Below are 20,279 nucleotides of genomic sequence, written 5' to 3'. Positions count from 1 at the left end.
ATGTTTATTTCGATTTATAATGTTTTGTTTCAGCCGAGATATGTGCATCTGAATTTAAAGATTAAAAACTGCAAGGACTTTCTTGACAACTTAAGATATATGTGTGTGTGTGTGTGTGTGCGTGCGTGTGTGTGTATATACGCAAAGCGTGCGCGTTGTCGTTTGCGCAGAGGCACACTCTGACGCGCGCGCACACACATATACATGTGTAGATATAAATATGAGTCTGCGTTTCTATTTGTGTGTGTATGTCTGCGTGTGTGCGTAAGGATGTTGATTCCCATCAATTTCGCAAATGTATATTTCCGTTCTGCGATAAACGGATCTAGTTCCTCATTTAATTAATTGTCGCTAAACAACTAGATATTCTATATAGTTCTACTTCTATCTTAATTCTCAAGCAGAATCAGATGGACAATATGTTTAACATAGCTCACCACTTGTCATTCAGATGCAATTTATGCCACGATATTCCTTAGTTTCTGCCTACTTAATATCAGTCAAATGACTCGCTTCTACCAAAGACTATCGAGGCAAAATAGAATAATTACTTAGATTTAGCTAACTCGTTAATAAAATATTTCATTTCAGATGTTATTGCATCCACACCTTTCTATAAGGTTGCATTTCTCTTACGTATATTTATAATTCACTCTTCAGTTTCATATATTTATGATTTGTAATAGTTGGTTTTGGTCTTATATGGCTTAATTCTAGATACAGCAAATTAGAGATTGGCTATTTGCATAACACACGATAAAGTAATTTAAGTTGTTAGAATAAAACTTACCACACAGTGTTAGAAGGAGATGAGGTAGCAGAATCGTTAGCCCGCTTTACGTTCCACTAAGGTCAATTTTGCCTTTCCTCCTTTTGGGGTTGATAAAATAAGTACCAAGAGAGCACTGCTATCGATATAATCGACTTAACGTCCTTCGAAATTGCTGGCTGTGTGCCAAAATTTGAAACAAATATTACTTCGTGTTATCCTATATGATATGTGAATCTATAATACTTCAAATGCAACGCTGTTTAAAATTACCAAGCTCTTAGTGAAAGTCATATATTCAGTAAGACATGCAATATTAGCGAATAACACTTGTTAATACACTCGTCATAACAAGCATTCTAGCACATGTGAAATCTATGCACATTTACGTACCGCGGCATTCCATTCTTGGCTTATATATTTGGTCTATTAAGATTGATGTTTTTTTATTAGAGGAAGCTAATAAAATGGTTTCCAATTTTGGCACAAGGCCAGCCAGGCAGTTAATACAATGTGATATGAATTACATCTCTTTATAATTGCAATCTTACACAGTTATTTTGTTTGAACTAAACATTTGCATATTTTTCAGAAAGAATGTAAACAGTAAAACTAGATTAATATTCTGATTATTATATTTTAGCAGTATTTAAAAGAAAGTTAAATATAGCTTTTAGTATCTTACAATACATTTTCTTGGACTAATTGCATTTTTTTGGCAATGTGTGGTATAGATATATTTTCAATACTTTGTAAACAAAGGCCTTTGTATATGCGACTGCACATTGAACCGAAGTTACTTGGTCTAAACAAAACAACTGACTCCTCACACACACGGAAAGTACTTGCAATTAAGTTAAACAGATTGTAAGAACTTGTTGTTAGTGCTGTCTGTTATAGTTTTCATTTCTGTTAGAGCTTATCATGAAGACCTATGCTAAAGGATTTCTTGCCGTGATCATTCTGTACAATATACAAGTATTTTGGTGTAAAACTATATTGTCAAATTTAGGGCGTTTGGGTGTAACATGAATCAGATTTGTCACTATCCATGAAATATCAAGCTACTATGAAGTGATCCATCGTCGGTTCTAATGCTAGTTATTTCCTCTGTGTGCAAAGGAGAAAAAATATTTCTGGAATTTAGAAACAAATCTCCGAAACTCAGGAATGTAATGGTACTTTTTCTGTTCACAGCAAATATACGTGAAAATATCAAACTCCTGTAAATTTGTGAGACAATACCTGAACCGTATTTTGAAACAATTCTGCAATGTTCTTTGGTTTAACCCTAAGTCTAAGTGTTACGCTTCTAATGTTTGTCCTGAAAAACGCTAACTAATGAGACTTGACATTTCAACAGTCGCAATACAGTGAATCGAATCAATCTAATGCATAACCGACATATTTCTTCAGGAGCGAATTCTACCTGACACCAGAGGTGTCACAGCTAGTGATAGCAACAACTAACTCGGTCATCAAGTGATAGCTATTTACAAACCGGCAGAGTACTCCTTGAATTGGTATCTAATTGCAATTAATAAAAAGTATTGGTATTAAAAAGAATTCAGGTAAATTTTCACCAAACAGTCACATTAGAACTTTACTGTAGCGGAAATTTTGTGGGAAATATAGATTTATGCTACACTATAGCAGCAACAGTTGTAGTAGTAGTTGTAGTAGTACTAGTAGTAGTAATAGTAGTTGTTGGAATAGTAGTAATTGTTGTAGTAGTAGTAATGATTAATTACTAAAAATAAAAATAACATTACTATAAGTGATGTTGGTAATTAAAGAATAATGATGGTTATGATGATGACGACGACGATGATGATGAGGATGATGATGAGGATGATGATGATGATGATGATGATGATGATGATGATGATGATAATAATAATAATAATAATAATAATAATAATAATAATAATAATAATAATAATAATATTGACAAACAATAGATCATCTCTTGTATATGGATGACATAAAGATTTCCCTAAAAATATTATGGAACAGAGAAACCTTCTAAAGATTGTCCATAGTTTCAGCAAGGACATTGGGATTAGTGTGGGGTTGGACAAATGTGCCAAAATGACACTGAGAATAGACGAATTAATCAGCACTGAAAATGCTGCACTTGACATAGACACGAAATCATAAAATTAGTCCACAATAGTCCATGAGAATATCTAGGTGTAGATGAATTAGCTAAAATACAACGCACAGAAATGAAAGAGAAATTAGGAGAGAGTTTTACAGAAGAGCTAGACTAATATTAAACACTGAACTGAATGCTAAAAATAAGATAATAAGGTTAAACACGCTCGCAATACTAGTCATAAATTACAACGTAAATACAATAACCTTGAAGATCAGTAAATTGAGAAACTTAGAAGACCGAGTAAACTATTAACAGCATACCGAAGTTCCCACCCCAAAGCAGACGCACACAGAATATATGTACCCTGCTCAGAAGGACGCCGTGGCCTGACATAGATAAAGAACTGTTATAAAATAACACTTGGACTAGAAAAGTACTTAGAAACAAAAAAAAAAAGTGGAAGAGTACTCTATGAAGTAAAGCAACACGAGAAAAAACTCCTTTCTTTATACACAGAATTGGAGAAATTGTCAAAGTACAAAGACCTCGAAATTAAAGTATTCAAGGTGAGGAGCATGGAATGAAAACAATACCAGTAATGATTGGATCATTGAGCATGATAAAAAACATATGAATAAAAACGTAGAAACTATAACTGGATCCTCAACAAAAAAAAAGAACCGTGCTAGGAACAGCCTACATACTACGCAAGACACTATCAATTCAATAATACAACTTAAACAAGACAATCCACAGTCACAGTACACACTCTATACAACAGATACCCAACGAAATAAACTACCATCAGCAAGCCGTATAGCCAAGGCATTGCACAAACAACACAATACAAAGCACTAATACAACAAAAGACTGCATCACACCTCATAATAAAAGAAACTGACGAAATACAATACCGGGAACAGTTTCACACTTCCAACAAGACAAAAGAACACACCCCAACTACACGGAGGTGTAGCATGTGATGCAGTAGAAATTTGCCTGAAACTACTAAAAGTTGACTGCTACTACTACTACTACTACTACTACTACTACTACTACTACTACTGCTACTGCTACTGCTGCTGCTGCTGCTGCTGCTGCTACTGCTGCTGCTGCTGCAACTACTACTACTACTACTACTACTACTACTACTACTACTACTACTACTACTACTACTACTACTACTACTACTACAGATCAAAGCTCCTTCCCGAATCACAGGCGTGGTAATTGTTCGTAGCAAGATTACTTATTTTTGCTTGCTAAGTGGACTGCAGGAACGTGAAATGAAGTTATTTGTTAAAAAAAAAAAGACATTCAGCGGTTCATTAATTGAAACTACAATCTTACGACAATGTGCACAAAACCTTAAGCACTAAACAACAAGAACAAGCACAGCAATAATAAAAAGGATATGATTTGGGAGATGGAGTGGGAGTGGTTAACCACGTACTCTACATGAACAATTTAAAGCTTTATGGGGAAAATGAAGATCAACTTGGCACACTGGTGAACACAGCAACAATTTTCAGTAATTATAGAGACAAGAAATTTAGTATCAATTAACGCACCATTTTCATACCAAAGAGGGGAAAGGTAAAGCAGAGTCAAGGACTTAAACTGGGAGAAAGTCAGGAATACAATTATTTGGGATGTCATTATAAGTCCGAATGTTTGATGCACGTTCGAAATGGGAAACAAGTTACTCACTGCGTTTCATCACGGAGAATAGAACACGCTTGTTGGCAATTGGTGTGTATACACTTAGCTCAGCTCGCAGCGCCATCTTCCAAGACTGTGAAATGTTAACATTTCGAAGTAGTTGTCTCATCGGTCACAGACTCTAAGCAGACGGCACTGCAAGCTAATTTTAAGAGATTACCTCTGTTATGCTTTTCTAGTGACCGTACGTTGAGTGTCAGCGCTATACGGCAGCTCACCCTACGTAAATTACGGAGGTGTTTTGCTAAGCAGTGACGAGAGAAATTGCAATGTTATTGTCAGTTCGAATATGCTTGATGCACCATGACCAAACGCAGTGAGTAGCTTGTTCCCCAATTCGAACGTGCACCAAGCATATTCGGACGGATAATAACATTGCACTTTTACTTATCACTGGTTAGCGCTCCTTCTCCGTAATGTACTTAGAGTGAACCTCTGTATAGTGCTGCTAGTCATTCTACGGTGTCTGGAACAGCATAACAGAAGGGATCTCTTAATTTAGCTCGCAGTGCTGTCTACTTAGTTTCTGTGATCGATGAGACAAGTACTCCAAACGATGAGGAGACAACTACTCAGAAATGTTAACATCTCACAGTCTAGGTAGATGGCGTTGTTGCGAGCTGATCTAGGTGTATACACACCATTTATTAACCAGCGAGATATATTCTCCATGACAAAACGAAATAAGTAGCTTGTTCCCAATTTCGAACGTGCCTCAGCATATTTGGATTGATAATAACATTGCAATTTCACTTGTCACCGCTTAGAGCTACCCCTCCATAACAATTATTTGGACATTTTGGAATCAGAGAAAGGAAGAAAACCATTTCAAAGAAGTACTTCAAAAGGATCAAATTGATACTGAAATCTAAGTCAAATTCTGGAAAGTTGGTAAAGGCAACACATTGAAGTACTCTATCAATTATGAGATGTGTGACAGGTCTTGTCAATTTGAATGGAGAGGAACAGCAAGATATTGATCGAAACACTCGGAAAATAATGTCAGTGTACAAGGCGTTGCATAAAAGTGAAGATGTGTAGTGTCTGTGTAGGAAATGTGAAAACAGAGGAAGGGGGTTGATCATTATGGAGGATTGTGTGAGCATGTACGTTCAAATCGCAAACACGAAATCTCTATAGAATTGCTACGAGCAGTAAGCAATACTTGGGGAAGGAATAGCAAAAGATGAAGTATTTGAAAAGAGAATGTAAAGGCACATGGAAAAATATATATACGCACAGTTTATGAATAATGCTCGGGCGGGAAGAGGTGAAGGCATTTGTAATTGGTTGAAAAAGGAAAATCTCAAACAAGGGAGAGAACGATTAAATATAGCTGCTCGGGATCAGGCCCTCGATATAAAGAGCACAAAATGTGGAGCTGGAACCAACGTGTTGCCAGTGTGCAGGTTGTTCGATGACCGAAAGTAAACATACTAAGTGAATGTTCCAAACTAGCACAGAAACAATATAAATTTGGAGACGTGATAAATTTGCAAAGATCGTCCATTAGCAAATGCATAAGCAGTATTAATTTCCATCATGACTCAATAGGTATGACCATGTACCCAAAAAGTGACTTTGTTTAAACATTTTGGAGATGTTTCTATTCAAATAGATTGCTTGCATGTTTCTTTTGTATTGTTTATACATATGTTGATAGTATTGGACAATGTATATATTTGTTTTATATTATGAAAGAATTTAAACTAATTAATCTGAATAACAATGTCCGATTTATCCATGTTGACACATTTAAAATATTTCATAACACGATACATTAAAATGGTTCTGTTCATAAATTTTCTTTTTCCAATCATTGATGCGACACCGAATATTCCATCACCCAGAAGAAATTTTGACATGTTTTGAATGTAAATATTTACATGATTCAATATAACATGAACTGTCATTTGATATCCTTATAATCACTTCCTCTGAAATTCTTCCTATGTTGAACAAAATATGTTTAATGTCGTTTCTTCGAATTGTATTCTAGACAGAATGATAACAATGTCTATATCTCATAGTTTTCTTGAGAAATTAATGGCAGGCATGTCATATTGCTTCTAAATATTCGTATATATTTAAGTGCACTAGAGAGCTTGGATCCTTAAACATAATATTGGATGACATGAAAATATGGAACTCAAAAGCTGATTAATGCATCCATGCTACTCAGTGTCATATTACACATGTAAAAACTACAATGAAAGTAGAAATCCTGGTAAATCTAAATTGAATAGTACTGTTCATTGCATGTTATGACAAAATCCTTGTTAACATATAGAACTTTAAAATTTTCTCGAGATATTCAAGTTCCTTCTGTATATTTAAAACACGGAATTAATACCAATGTCAGATTATACAAGAGTTATTGGATTGAGTCGACTTATATTTCCAAGACTGTGCTTTTATCATTCTAGACTTATTGCTTCTTAATCAATATGTTGTTGTATACCTGCTTACTTTGCTGCAAGTTTAACACAGAGAATAATATTTAACCCCTAGTGAAGGGATTTCTCTCCTGATGTCGATTTGATCGCATCCCTTATGTAACTAAAAAAAAGAAATTACATTGACTTCGTACCTCTCTGTTGTGCTAAATTAAGTTTTCATACAAACCACTGAAGTACAAATCTGACACAAAGGTTTATTAATTTGATTATATCTCTTCACGAAAGAAATCATTATTGATTTATATAAATCAATAACGATACGATACATTCCTATATATCTGAAATGCAGATAATAAAACAATATTCACCACTAATGCAGCATTAATGTTTCAGTAATAATGAATCACTAACATATAAATATAGAATGTGTGAATAATTGTTACTGTAGGTGATAAGGCCTTCACTGAAATTTTCAAGAAAGCTTCACAAATAAACATGTTAATGTAAATTCTTTGAATTGCGAAATTTATATCATATATGCTCGTTATAAATAACTTAGAACTGAGCATATTTTCCGTCTGAAATGGAATTTGCGCTTTCCACACAGAAATTAATAAAGCAATATATTCATATTACTGAGTTTATTGATATCGTTATATTAAAGCGGTATTCAGTGGTGAAGCCCGTTTGACTTTTGGTATAATGGAATACTATTGTATCGAACCGCATTTCACAGAAATACAGTAGATATCTATTCACAGGTAGTAGATATTTCAAAAGATAACTAGCACAATTCCAAAGCAATTCCAATGTGAATAGCTTGTACAAATAGAAATGGAACATAAGTAAAGGATACTTACATAGAGATTCTCTTATATCTGCATGCTTGCATCGGATTTTGCGGAATTCTAATTCAAAGCTGTTCACTTATTAAAGGTTTTCATGCGCATTAAAATATGTGAAGAAAATATTTTGACTTGATCTCTATGAGAGTGTACATGGGTATGAGAATGTGCAAGATGCGTGTATTACGCATGTTTGAGTTGTAACATACATGAATACACATGTATGTGTAAAAAGCCATAAATACATATGTTTCATATACACATACATTTGATATACACCATAAACCTATATACACAAACAAAATATTTGCAGTATATACGAATGAAACACAATGATATAAGATATTGAAACTATATGTTGTACATGATGAATGGATCTATGTTTTTCTTAATTCATATTGTTGTAAATCAATAAGATACGCTAAGCGCACTATATGTTTACATCAAGTAAAATAATTTTTGAAGACATTGTTCGTATTTGTTAATACATTGATATTGTTAACATCATCTGATATGAGAATAATTTTAAAGGAAATGTTAATAGAATATAACTTATTCTTAATCTCACGGAAAATACTTCCTATTTTAATCTAACTGCTAGTATTCGCTAATGATTATGTTTGCAATTATTTCGTCTAATACAAAATAGTACTAGGGTAATGATTTAATGAAAATATCTTTCGGTGGATATTACTTCAACAGTAAAGTCGGAGTCGTTGAATTCTGATAGTCTTATTCCTAAAATGTACACTGTATCTTACGTTACATCTCTCGCACAAGTAAAAGTTGAAGAAAAACAGATATTTATGCCATCAATGATTTTAAATTTACTCTTAGAATATGAAACAAAAACGCCTATGAAAATTAATCGTGAAATTAATAGGATGCGTACATATTTTGGAAAAGGATGTATCTTATACAAAAGCATAGATTGAGATCGACCACTTATCTGTTTTCAGTGTCACTACAAAATGATTTCCGCAAAAAAAAAAATGTATGCATAGATCTGCTTACCTAATTGGTGCTAATTAAAGTAACGTTATAAAGTCGATATTCCTCGGTAAATTTCAAATTCTTATGCTGAATGTTCTTTGTTACAGATATTAATGTTCAACAGAGTTTATTTTCTATAATCTACCATTGATAGCACAATTCTTCTCTAAAACGCGGGTAGAAAAAGTTCCAGAATAACCAAGAATCATTCGAAAAATCTAAATTATAGAGAATAAAACTTGAACAGTTTTATATTTAATGAAATATCTATCTATCTATCTATCTATCTATCTATCACTCTCTCTGTGTCTATCTATCTATCTATCTATCTATCTATTTATCTATCTATCTATCCATCTATCTATCTGTCTGTCTGTCTGTCTTGCAATATGCGTTGCTGTGTGTATGTTTTTGAATGTGTGTATGTGTGTGTGCGTGTGTGTGAGTGTGTGTTCGTGAATGAGCATGTGTATGTGTGTGGAACTTCATACATTAGCAGCTGATAGATATGTCAGCTTGTTAGTTGGCTGGCTTCTCCAGTCACGCTCTGCATTGTATAAACAAAGGGTTAGATAGAGTAAAAGAGAGGTGCAATGAGATTTAACAAGAGAGAAGCTGGATGAGTGCACATATGAAGAATTTAGGTAGACAATAAAAATTTTCTCAAAAATTCATATATTTCAATGAAAATTTGCAGAGATAGCTTCCGATGGCGATTAAATTTAGAATAATATTAACATATATTGATGGCAAATATATAAATGAGAAATTTGTTACATTCAATTTCATTTAAAGATAATAAATATTTTACTTTTGATATTGGTATTCATTTCATGATTTAGCATAAGAATCAGGAAATTCGATAAGTATTAAATTATAATTATTGCCTGCTCTGCATTGACAAGGGGCAACACCCTGAAACTAGTCTGCAGATGCCAAACCAGCAGGGGGACATTGCTGACCTCCCCTGTTCGAAGGTTATAAAGGACACAGGTTTCGTGTGTCACATAGCTAGCTAGAGGCGATGGCTTCTTGGAGCTAATTCACGGCAGCTTTCGTCCTAATTTTGGGACTGCCATGTTGGCTTGGCGATAACTATTAATTTCCAGTACCGCTGCCGTAGTCTCCTTTAGAGAGACTTAGAAATATTAATAACTCTATTTCTGAAAACCAGTGGATAGATTCCACTGAAATTAGATAAATAACCTTCGAACAGATAGTCAGCAGCGCCGCCTGGCTGGGGCTTGGCTGCTCTGCATTGACAAGGGGCAACACCCTGAAACTAGTCTGCAGATGCCAAACCAGCAGGGGGACACTGCTGACCTCCCCTGTTCGAAGGTTATAAAGGACACAGATTTCGTGTGTCACATAGCTAGCTAGAGGCGATGGCTTCTTGGAGCTAATTCACGGCAGCTTTCGTCCTAATTTTGGGACTGCCATGTTGGCTTGGCGATAACTATTATATATATATATATATATATATATATATATATATATATATATATATATATATATAAGAGGGATGACATCCATTATGCTAGAAGAAAACCACCTATGTTCCAGCATCACCCTTATTATTTAAATTCCTATATATATTGTATATACTTTCAAAACCAAGTATATGCATCGGAATGACTTTTTGAGTAATTGAGGAAATTCAGTATCTAAATTTTACCATTTCACCCAGATTCCGATATTCACATGTTACCACTAGAAGGACTAAATTAAGTTGCCCATATATTTCTTTTTGAATTTAAATCAATTGGTGGAACACAATTTACATCAACCACATGAATAAGTGTTGTTTTATTGGAAAACCGTTTAAATGTCTTAGTTTGAATGCAAATTCCGTCAAATAAAATATCCGGTTTTGATTGAAAAGTACAATTTACAACTGAAAAATATACAGCTAACACTTTTTTTCCTTTTTCACACACACACACATCAAAGTCATAGTGAAAAGAATTCGAAAAAGTCTACTTTTGCTTTAAATTCTTACTCCAGAGTCCTCATCGCAGCAGCCGCATCACTCCTCTGGCTCAGAATCGTCCTGTGTTGGGTGAGACTCCAGATTTGCATAAAATGTAAATTTCTCATCCTGTATCCAGTTTTCACCAAAGGCGGCCTTTAAGAGTAATCATTTTTCTATTCTCTGAAATCGTGACATCACTGGCAGCAACTCCGGACGTGTGATGGCTGAGCGAGGCGCTTTCTTTTCAAACTTGAGCAAACTCACACTCGTTCCAAATCAGATTTGTAATTCACTTGGCTTCTTACAAAAGCATTATTGTTTTTATCTTTGATCAGAATAATGCGTTTTACATCCTGAATATGCGGCAGAGCCTTAAAATACACAGCCACAAGTTTTCTCCTCTCATACATGTAAAAGCCACCAATCACTTCACTACAACGGAATGTTTCTCGATAACACTAGTATACTTATCTGGGGAAATGATGGTCTGTAGAGATTTTAACTCATGTTCGATCCTGCCTAGTAGCCTATTACATGGTAAAAATGATTGTCCTTATACGGGAGAAGAGGAATTCTACCTGCCTTGTCTGAGCAGGAGCGGTGCACAGCCAGAGTATTGACATGGCTAGCATAATGTTATTTTTAAGTTGATCACCGCATCGATCACACTCCAGGTGTACTAGAGTCGTGTTGGATAACCACGACCCTTTACTGTGTAGTCGACAAAATCAAAAGCAAACAATGGGCAAGCGCGAAATTAAAAATATAATATGGTGACAACTTACTCATAGCAGCCCGTATATTATGTGTGTGTATGTGTGTGTGTGTATGCGTCTATGAGTGTTTGTAGGTATAATACGAAAGTATGGTGATATATTTATACAAATTAAAATTTGCATTCTGCATTTAAAGATTTGTATCACCTTCACTTTGATTATGACGCCGAAAAGATTCTATTAAGCAGTAAGACGTTTCTTCTGTATTGCTCTGTCAGAGAATAGCTGCCTTTAGGTAATTCATTCAGGTCACTCAAATAAGTTTTGCTGACAACCTGTAAATTAAAATCAGTAGATTCATGGTACAGAAGTAAATAGACAAGGGTTCGAATGAAAATGTAGCATGTTTAATCGCAGAAATTTATCATATTCTCTTTGGTTTTACTTTTAATTCCGGCACATCAATGTATTAAAAATAGTCCATTCCTTATTATTTTAATATATCCGTAATTAATAAACTATCAAAATCCTCTTGTTGAAATTAGATTACAAAAGTAGAAGGACGTTTTTGTTTTTTAACGTAACAGAAGTGAATAGGAAGAGTGAACTTCTTTCAGTGTCAGAATAAACACTAAAGCGCTTGGTTGTCGAATCTAGCCTGAAATATAAAAGCTGGATTCAAAGCATAAACGAACCAATTAAAATCCTAATGCGCATGATATATAGACATCAACAAGAGTTTCTTCTCTATATGCAGATATGCTGTTATTAATTTAAGTGAGAATATTAATATTCCTTCCGATTTTTTTGCACAAGGCCAGCAATTTTGGAGGTCGCTTAGTGGTTAATCGATTACATTGCTCTCATTGCTCAACTGGTACCTATTCCAATGACTTCCTGGAACCTATTTCAATGGCCTACGAAAGGATAAAAGGCGATGTCGACCCCGGGGAAATTTGATCTCAGAACGTAAAAACAGACGAAATGTCACTGAGCAGTTTGTCCAGCGTGCTAACAGACATGTTGAAGTGGCGATTAATATTACTTTTCAGTATAGTTACTGCTTTTAACTCTTATAGAGGTTTTCTAACTAGCTAATATTATCCTTATATGTCTCATAGCGCAGAAAGATAATTGCACTAAATTGGCATTAAAAAAGGCTATGGTTCTTTTACCACCCAGTACAATCTTTTCTTTGCTTCACTATGCTGTAAAAAGCATAATCCTTCGGACTCTGAATATTTAAACGCGCCGATCAAATACGCATTCACGCACACACACATACACAGACACATACATGCACACATGTCAGTAATAGGACATGGTTGCTTCTATCATAACGTGCTATGAGTTCTACAAAATCGTTCTTGTTTTAAACACAGTAAGAATAAGTTTGCGTGGAAGCGCCTTTCCTCTGTAAAGTGTGATATGCTCAACTTCCCAGTGAATCGCAAAAGAAAAGTCTCTGAGATACAACGGCAACGTATCAAGAATAAAAATGATAATCCCGGCAAATATATATCACAAACTATAAGCCTTAGTCCTTAAGTATGGAAAAGGTGCAATGAATCTAAAATTCTACAACCAATACGTACATAAACACTAAATAGGCCATACAAAACGGATTCTACAGCAATGTTGATGAGATAGTTAGAAATTAGTAAAACATTATTTGCTGCCCTGTATAGGAGATTTTAATGTCAGCCTGTAGAGATCTAACGATGTTTTTGCTAAATGTATTGCAATGAGAAATGTAAAAATCAATGAAGATGGATTACGGTCTCTTATTTGAAAATTTATCAGTTCGTGATTCAATTTATGAGCAACAAAACATACGCAAATATACTTAGACTTCTCAAGATACGAAACATCGAAATCAAATTGATCATATTGGAATTGGTGAGATATTTAGGAACTCACTATATTTAAAGTGGAAAAAAGTGAGCAATATTTACAGCAACACTCTATATCCAAACTAGAGAAGAACTTTAGCTTCGAAATTTGATATATAGAAAATATAGTAGAGTATATTGATGAATGACTGCCAATTTTAAGTAGCAAATATACAAGCCTTAATAAGGAAGTAATAAGTTTCACTAAGTGTGATATAATGAAGTACGTAAATGTTATTGTGGATAAGACAAAAGCCCAAATAAAGAGATAATAAGGAAGGAATATAATTAACTGATCAATCAATCAATTAAAGTAATTACCAGCACGACCAAGGAAAATAAACGTTTCTCAAGTAGAACTACTTAGGAGAATCTGCTGACTAAAAATAAAGAAATAAAAATGGATGTAAGGAAAACTTGGAAGTAGTATAATGCAGAACAACAAAACTGAACGAGGAAAGCATTCCTCCAGCTGCTGGAAGTTTCAATATTAAAATAGGTGAAATCCCGTGATCAGAGGCGGTAATTGCTATAAAGCAATTATGGAATAATATACCACTGGATATAGACGGAATCGCAGTAGCAATAGTAAATACGTACATAATCACCACACCAACTGCATTCTGAGGACTCTACAATTCCATCTGGAGAATAGGTGAAAATCTTACAGAAGAGTAGAAATGAATATATTTAAAACATTCAAGGAAGGAAACATGCGACGTCCTTTGAAAAGGAGATGCTCTACTCATTTATGGTTACGCATGGTAACTATAAGACGAACAGAAGTCCGTATTCACATGATTTTTATGTAGGAACAATCGTGCTTCTCATAGAATAGTTCATGTGATGATTTCATTTTCATTAGTCATTAAGCTTTTCCAGAAAAGTTTTACAACAGCATTATTAAAGATAATGAAAATGTATAAAATACCCCAAAGATATACTGCTACAATTTCAAATATTCATAAAACAACATTGTGCCAGATCATGGAAGATATCTCACACTGAAACTTTGGAGATCAAGTCTGGTATGATTCAGAAACGCATACTGCCTCTCCTACTTTTTGTGTTGGTGCGTGATTATGTCATGAAGAAAGGTTTGGAAAGAAGAGGTTGTTGAACACTGCAATGAACGGATGAGACGCTAGCCAATCTAGATTATGCTGAAAACCTGGTGATAATTGCATTAACAGCTGAATTGCAACTAATATTAAATAATTTAAGGAGAGGAGGAAGCAATATTGATTTGGTTATTAACAGGTCAAAGACGGAAAGCGTGAATAAAGATTCATTCAATTACAGCATATATGGAGAAAATATAATGACCACAGAGGAATCCAAGTATTTAAGAACCGTAGTTGCAAGAAATGGCTGACGTAGCTGGGAATGAGGAAAGAATTTCAAAAAGAAGAAGCAATACCGGACATTGCATCTGACGTTAAATTTGTAGCTTTTGAAAATAAACCTTTCTGTCAAATATTAGTATTCAGGTAACAGGTTAATGTGAACAGAGAGAGAGAGAGAGAGAGAGAGAGAGAGAGAGAGAGAGAGAGAGAGAGAGAGAGAGAGAGAGAGAGAGAGAGAGAGAGAGAGAGAGAGATCGTGTGTGTGTGTGAGAGAGAGATAGATAGAGAGGGAGTGTGTGTGTGTGTGAGAGAGAGCGAGAGAGATAGAGAGGGAGGGAGATGGAGAGAGAGAGTTAGGTTATGTAGCATTAATTGACAATTTTATATGACTGCAACATTGAATACGAAATGGACACATCTATTGGTGAGATGGAGGCTTTATTCAGGATGCACTTCGTTGAACGGCAGATAGTAGAAGAGGATGACGGAGTCCTCGAAAACAATAATGGTGAAAGATGATGTGATGAGAAGCGGAAGAATAATGCATGAACTATTTATGACAGATTCAAAGAATCGTTACAGTTAACAGAAAGTCATCGACACCCTTTGAAATCAATTGATAAGAAATGGTTTTGGAACATATTTCTGCTCAAAAAGAAGAAGTTGGGTTATTATAATAAAGCGAATGTGCTTTGGGCATATTCGAACCTGTAGAAAGAAGACAGTCTCTGTATTTTGTCATGAAGAAAATTTCTCGTTGTTGACAATTTGGTGTAAATACAACGAATAAGCTTCAAGCGCCAACTCACTAGTCTTTAGAATTCATGCATTTCGGAGTAGTTATCTCTTCAGCAATGGAAACAGGACAAAGCGGCGCTGTGAGCTGACTCGAGGCGCCATGTCTCTTTTATATTTCCGTTATCATTCAGTGACTGGTGGGGCGATTCAGTGGCTCAGCGTAAATAAAGTGCGGGGGTGACTGTGCTAGGTCGTGATATGCTTAAATACGAATTTGTTACCAGTGGAAACATGCTTGAGATATATTTGAAGCAGTAAGAAAGTCATTGACTGAACAGATTCGGTGTTTTTGCATCTATTTGTCAACAGCGAGAAATCTTATCCATGACAAAACACAGCGAATGTCTTTCTCATATAATCGAAAAAGATTCAAGCATATGTTTGTCACTCCCTCCATCAAATCGACATTGCTTATGTAGGCGTGCAAGTATGCTACACGTCAAATGTCGAAATAATTACAGAGTAACTTTGTGCTAAAAAACACAACACACCGCTCGGTATGGGAATCGAATACACTATCTAGCTATTGTGAGTGCAATACTGTAACCACTATACGTATGTATATATACTTATATGAATACATTGAATGAATTATCGCAACACAGCATACCTACAAATATATCAGGGCATAAATGGACAAATTAAGTCAGGAAATTTCATGAGATATCAAAATAGAAGAAGCAGGTTTATACCGATATCGAAATCCACATAACAAAGCAAATCACATGATTAAGAAATTACAGCTGCCTCTCCAGAGAAAAAGCAAAAAGAAAACAATAAATATATAATCTATAACCTTGATAATTCGTTCGATTTAGTGGTGGGTATCTTTTCATATTTTCCATTTTTTCTCTTTCTGAATATGCCTAGAGTCATTTATCAGTTATATTTTCATTTCGAAGTTTCCATGGCAGAGTTAAGAACCAACACTTAGACGAACACATAGTTAAGCAAATGTAATCTATGCACTATTCACCGCTTCCAAATGTTAGAATAGTAAACATAAATTAAATTTAGTGACCAAATTACGTCAATGTAAAAATGTGGCAAGTTGGTATTATATTAGGAAAATGTAATGTAAAAACAAAATTTAAAGAACGACATCATTCAAAAGCTATGACATTCTGCAATATTATTAAAGTGGTGTGCGTTAGTTCTTTCTAAAATTCAATAAGTTCATAAAATATCATCTCAAACTTCATAAATTCATTGAGTCAAACAATATTTGAAATTTATCTTTGATAAAGAAATATTCCTTTTGAAAGTTCAAACTATTTTTTAAACATCAAATTATCACCTGGTAAGAAGGAGAATATATGTCAAAATTTATAAATTCTATAATGGATAAAATATACTTTCATAAGCATATATTAACTGCAAGAGAACTCAACTACACGCAGTAGAGGACATTCAGTATAATACGACGAGACTATGTAAACTTTTAATAAAATTCACACAAGATAATTTCGAACGTATCCATTTTTACGGATTTAATAACGTTAGCATTCTGATATGTCCCTATGTACATATATGCACCCCAAAACATCCATTGCTACCAGACTTGTAAACTATGTAAACTAAAATTTATACTGTGTCGCTGAAATAATAATGCATTAATTAGACTTTTGGTTCAGTTTACTACTACGAAGATATATGAATTAAAAAGTGCTTGATAGTGGGTAGAGGAGAGAGGTGGAAGCAGAGGATAGAAAAAGTGGAATTCTAGGTAGATTTGTTTCTTGTTAGAAAAATTTTGTTCAACAGATCGTTTGACGTACATCAGATAGCAGCGAAATGCCGCTTTAAATAAAATCTATATGGATAAATATAATTGCTTTAATACTACCTACGTGATTGTCATCACGGGAACATCTTTCAACATAGTTCTCTGGCACTACGACTTACCTGCGAACCTGTGAATATACAAGAAAGAAGGAAGTTTAATTACAGCCAGCAAAGGAAGGTTTTCTAGCGTTGACTAAGATCTGTCAGACATGAAAAGGGCAATGGATTCACAGATTATGTATTAATCCTGCGAACTAGGAACGGATACAAGAGAAAATATATAAACATTGTTGTATTTTTTGGATGGTCATTTTCTTCTTTCTTTGTACCAAATAAACACACTCACTTTATTTTTTTCTTCTCTCGTTTATTATTATTCTTATTTTATTATGTTTGACTCATGACCATCCTCCAGAAATCTTTCGTCACACATCTGCTATTGATCGAGCCTCCATGTTCTGTCTGAGCAAGTTGGTAGAGTACTGACGAGCTGCTTTTCCCTTCTTTGAGCTCTTACCAATTTCACCTATACGCTCTCTTGTGCCGCATACAGTCTCTCTAATATAGGTAGCTGTCACGTTTATGCACCGTCCCTCAGTACATCGTAAGCTATACACTATATTCCTAACCTTACAGTTAACTTCTTTTTTTTCTTTCGGCATTTTCGAACCCGTAAGAAAGTCATTCACTGAGCAGATTCGGTGTACTTATTTGCACCTGTTTGTCACAGTGAGAAATTTTCCCCATGACAAACATAGTGATTGACTTCCTTATTGATTCCAATAATTTTCACTCATACAGGAACCCATATGCTGGTAGCAAGTTTTAATTTACACACATCACTGCTTAGCGTGTTTACTCGGTGCTCTATTTAAGGTGAGTCGTTGAACAAGGCTACCGGTCATTGAATGATGACGGGGAATATCATAAGAGAGATGCGGTTTTTCGTGTCAGCTTGCAGCGCCGCCTTGTCCAGTTTCTATGGCCGAGGAGATAGCTACTCTGAAATGCTTGCATCCAACATTCTGATCAAGCATCACTGCGAGTTTATTCATTGTATTTACACCTATTTGTCAACTGCAAGGACCATATATGCGTATGCGTGTATATATATATATATAATATATATATATATATATATATATATATATATATATATATATATATATATATATATATATATATATATATTTATATATATATATATATTTATATATATATATATATATATATATATATATATATATATATATATATATATATATATATATATATATATATATATATATATATATCTGTGTTTGTATGTATGTTTGTAGGTGTGTATATATACATATATATGCATATCGGCATAATTTTACTGTTGTGCATAAGCGATTACGTATATTACCCAGCACCATGGCTCTGCAGATGCAAACATCATTTCTAAAGCACGTTTTATAAAACACCAAGCAGATACTTATTAATACATGTCTCTTTCTCAGTAGGCCGTGTTTCTTGTCACTAGGAACGCTAAAGAATAATACGGTTTGGCATCATTTCATATCATATTGATTGCAGAAGAAAGAGTAGAGGAACAAAGACCGCAAGATTTTCTATCTGTTCCAGTGCAGAAATACAGAAACCATCGGCTCACACACACACATATTCGATGTGACACGCGTCCATACACATATATATATAAACGCATAAATAATATACTCATGCATAAAGATATTTGTACATAATCACAAGTGCACACACACAAACACACACACACACACACACACACACACACGCACACACACACACGCATAACATATGCACGCACACACTCACAGACACACAGAAGGATATAGTGTTGTGTACATGAACGAATCTCTTAGGCTCCGAATAAATTTTTAGTCGAGTAATATTTTTTCTCTTTAAATGTACACACACATACACACACACACACAAACACACACACGCCCACACAAACACACACACATATTTATTTATTCATTTATTTATTTATAAATCTCTGTTAATTTACCAGAAGTGATAAATTACAAGACTCAATAAAAATGTAGATTATTCTTTAATACATTATAACTGAAAGGGTGTGTAAACGGATGTTCATTTTGCATGCGCTCGTACAGACGTATTCACATACACATATGTACACTCGTAGACACATGTATACACTGGATTATATTCATGTATACATATATACACAATTGTATACCTATATGCATATACTTGTATACATATTTAGATATAGTCAGCACTCGCATTAACAATTATATCAATCAGATCGACTAATTAAATATTTCGAAAACCATTATTTTTACTCTAAACCAGAACGAAAATTCGAGGAAGCTTGTACTTGCATAAAAGATATTTATTCGCGTTGATACCAGGCGTTAGAAGTTCATTGCTTTCGTTCAAACTATTGGTGTCTTGGGTAAAAATTCCCAGTTATTCACTCAGATAAAAATCACACCACCTCTCAGATTTGAAGCTATCGTTCCGCTATGGTTGCACATTATGCACAATAGAGCAGGTAAGTTTGAATTCATGAGGACTTGCCTCAGTCAAGAACAACATTTCAGTACAGTTGTCTCTCGTAGTCCAAGAGAGACGGTTGTGTAACTTCTTGTTTAACAACCAGTACCATGGTTTCTTTATTGTGATCAAAGGCTTGAGCTGTACATGCATATATATATATATATATATATATATATATATATATATATATATATATATATATATATATATATATATATATATATATATATATATATATATATATACATATATATTTATATATATATATACATATATAAATATATATAAATATATAAACATAGGTGCAGGCGTGGCCGTGTCCCATAGGCATAAGAGTTGGTGTGTGTTTAGTAGCTTGCTTACCAACCACATGGTTCTGGGTTCAATCACACTGTGTAGCACCTTGGACACG

The sequence above is a fragment of the Octopus bimaculoides genome, chromosome 3, assembly GCF_046866305.1.
Source record: "Octopus bimaculoides isolate indiv1 chromosome 3, ASM4686630v1, whole genome shotgun sequence".
Classification (NCBI taxonomy): Eukaryota; Metazoa; Mollusca; class Cephalopoda; order Octopoda; family Octopodidae; genus Octopus; species Octopus bimaculoides.
The sequence above is the reverse complement of the archived record's forward strand: the minus strand, read 5'-3'. Positions refer to the sequence as shown.